General features: G+C 35.5%; 2 non-coding genes across 2 annotated transcripts; both read right to left on the bottom strand.

The window, feature by feature from the left end:
- On the bottom strand, nucleotides 1-73 carry trnaq-uug (transfer RNA glutamine (anticodon UUG)). The gene has a single exon. It is a non-coding gene; the product is annotated as a tRNA-Gln (tRNA).
- Nucleotides 74-3403: 3330 nt separating this feature from the next.
- On the bottom strand, nucleotides 3404-3476 carry trnar-ucg (transfer RNA arginine (anticodon UCG)). Its single transcript has one exon. It is a non-coding gene; the product is annotated as a tRNA-Arg (tRNA).

Below are 3476 nucleotides of genomic sequence, written 5' to 3'. Positions count from 1 at the left end.
CGACCACGAAGGGACTCGAACCCTCAATCTTCTGATCCAAAGTCAGACGCCTTATACATTAGGCCACGCAGTCGTCAACAAGGGAGAGCCCTGGCCCTTCATGTTTCAGAAAGGCGAATGCGCTACGCCGACCTCAATGAATCCTTAGTTATATACATATGTTCAAGAACATTTCTGTAGCTCATGTAAATCAAGTCACACGACAGGCCTTGAAGTTTTCTGTCAGTTTGAAAGTTTTGCTCCTGACAATCCTTTTTGTATTGTGGCATAGTGGCTGTCACAGTGGAAAGTAAGTTGTCCACAGTTGGATGCAAGCTTGCCTGAAGCACAGGAACGAACTTACTCTCGACGTTCCATGTAAAGACTGAAGAAGTGGGCTTTACATCTGAGGGCAGGGGAATTAGCTCAGGTGGTAGAGTGCTCGCTTAGCATGTGAGAGGTAGCGGGATTGATGCCCGCATTCTCCGGTCTCCAGGCATTTGTGTGCCAGTCTCGGCAGTGCAGCTCACTTTTTTTGCTGTAGGCTGCAGACGCGGAGGCTCACGTCCAAGATCAACGCATTGTCAGCTTATCAGACACCTCCGTGAAGTTGATTCCTTATTCCTTATTTATTAAAAAAATGAGTAATGGTTACTAATTCCTTATTTCTTATTGCTTACGTTTAAAAAATTAAGTAATGCTTACGTGTTACTTATTTGTGATTTCTCAAAATAAGTAATGATTCAATATTTCATTTTTTTTCAAGATTTCTCAATAAATGAATTATGGATACATATTTCTTGTTAATGTTTACTTGTGTTTTATGTCTGATTGATGTCTTTTGATCAATAAGTAATGGTTTCTCATTCCTTATTTCCATTTTCTTTCAATAAGTAATGATTACAATTTTTTATATTTGTCCCTGTTTTACACGAAATAAGTAATAGACACTTATTCCTGGTTTCAGATTTTCAACAAAGAACATGTACATAGTTTATTATTTCTGAAACACGGTTTCCCAAAAAATAAGAAATGGTTACTTATTCCTTATTTCTGTTTCCCAATTTTCCAAATACAGTGATGGTTACTGATTGCTACGTTTTGTTGTTGGTTACTTTTTCAGTTTGCCTGTTTTCTTAATGAAATAAGTATTTTTTTCTGTTTCTAGACTCATGAAGAAACAAGCAATGGTTACTTATTCCTTGTTTGATTCCTGGAACTCAGAAAATAAGGAATGGTTACTTATTTCAGTTTTTAGTTCTCAGAAAACAAGGAATTGTTTCTTCTTTGTTTCCCGGTTGTCAAAACATAAGGAATGCTAACTTATTTCCATTTCCCTGTTGTTAATACATTTATAAAAAGCGTACGTTTCTACACATAAATGAAATACTCCTTCCTGAAGTTTGTGGAAATGTTATGGAAATGACATTTATTTTTCACGGTTAGCTATAAAGCTACATGTAACATGATGTCTTCCATTAAGCTTTAGTAAAATCGCCAATTTGTTTGTAGTCTATTTACATGACATGCATGCTGTAGACTCATTCATTGACTTTCCACACGTGTTGACACTTTCTACTTCTGTACGACCTATTCTTGAACATGGAGGAGGATACAGAATTAGTTACAAAATGGTCTCGTGGAAAAAAAAAACACACCTAAGGAATTGCAAGAAGACTTTGCAATTCCAGGAGTAAAATAAAAACGACCGGATTACAACACAGCCAGTTCCTCTTACACTTCATGTAAGCATGTTATGCTTTATATAAATATATGTTGTTTTTTGTTTTCAGTTTCAGGTGAGTACCACGATGAATATTACGCTACTATTTGAAAATATATTAATTTTCCGTAAACAAATTATATATGGTGTTGAACCTATTTTTTACTTGGTGTACTACATTGATAAGCCATCTCATACCTGTCTGGTATAATAATAATACTCATCATCATAATAATAATCACAGTAATAATAATAATAATAATAATAATAATAATAATAATAATAATAATAATAATAATAATACTAGACACCGGTATGATGTTTATGTCATTATTAGATAAGCTACAGTTTGTTAATTTATGTCTGTTTTAATTCATCATGCATGCTCACTGACACATGTAGATACAGTACTGTAATTACTTACACACATTAGTTTATTTTCCTCCGCTTATTATTTGTTATCATTAGGCTTGATTATAACAATAATAATACTAGTATTTTTAATGTATGTAAAGGGCTGTACGTTTTATTTCACTTTTTCTTAATGACCAACTGGCCTGAAATTATTACATTGTCCCAATATGTACGGTGTGTTACGCAAATTATATTAGCATGGTCTCACTGGGTAATATGGAGCAAAACGCCCAATCTGGTAAAAGTGTGCTCTACACAGGATTTTGAACCAACAACCTTTCAGTTGTCAGTCCAGAATAATAATCAAAACAGCTGCATCATAATCATAGTAACAGTAATGGTTTATTTTGTCATATATTTACATTGACAACAAATATTATTATAATTGAATACGGTTTTGTCAAATTCTAATTCAGAAGGGCTGTATTGGCATGGCGAGGTTATGCAAGTATTGCCAAAGCATTTACAGCAAAGGACTGAAGGTAACATAGATTAAGTACAAAACATAATACAGGATACTGATTGTACATTTAAAAGAATAAACATTAAAAGACAAAGAAAATCTATTTTAAAAGAAAAACATACCTACAATTAGATCCATGAATATTTGGACAGTGACACAATTGTCATCATTTTGGATCTGTACAACACCACAATGGATTTCAAACGAAACAATCCAGATATTCTTTAAGTGTAGTCTTTCATCTTTAATTTGAGGGTACTAACATCCATTTCTATATGTGTCCCCCCAATTTTAGGTGCTCAAAAGTATTTGGACAAAGTAACATAATCCTGAATTAAATTGTTAGTTTCAATACTTGGTTGCAGATCCTTTGCAGTCAATGAATGTTGAAGTGTGGAACCCATAGCCATCACCAGATGCTGGGTTTAGTCCCTGGTGATGCTCTGCAAGGCCTTCAGCTGTCTTTAGTAGTGCCTCTTTGTTCTTGTGGCGTTTTGTCTTCAGTTTTGCCTTAGAAATCAAAACAAACCGGTCAGAGAGATAGCAAAAACATTGGCTGTGGAAAAATCTACTATTTGGCAACTTCTTCAAAAGAAATAACGCACTGGTGAGCTCAGGACACCAAAAGGCAACGGAAAACAACTGTGGCAGAAGGATTATTTCGCTGGTGAAGAATAACCCCTATACAGGGTGCAGGGCATCACCTGTTTGTGGTAGGGTTATCAAACATAGCACTGCTGTCTGCAACATTAGAACACCAAGTGGCCCTTCTAAACGTCTCCAGAAAGGAGAGAGACACAACTTCGTCATCGTAACATATAAGACGACCACGAAGGGACTCGAACCCTCAATCTTCTGATCCGAAGTCAGACGCCTTATCCATTAGGCCACGCAGTC

The sequence above is a fragment of the Amia ocellicauda genome, chromosome 14 (assembly GCF_036373705.1).
Source record: "Amia ocellicauda isolate fAmiCal2 chromosome 14, fAmiCal2.hap1, whole genome shotgun sequence".
NCBI classification, from domain to species: domain Eukaryota; kingdom Metazoa; phylum Chordata; class Actinopteri; order Amiiformes; family Amiidae; genus Amia; species Amia ocellicauda.
This window is presented reverse-complemented; position numbering and strand designations above follow the sequence as displayed.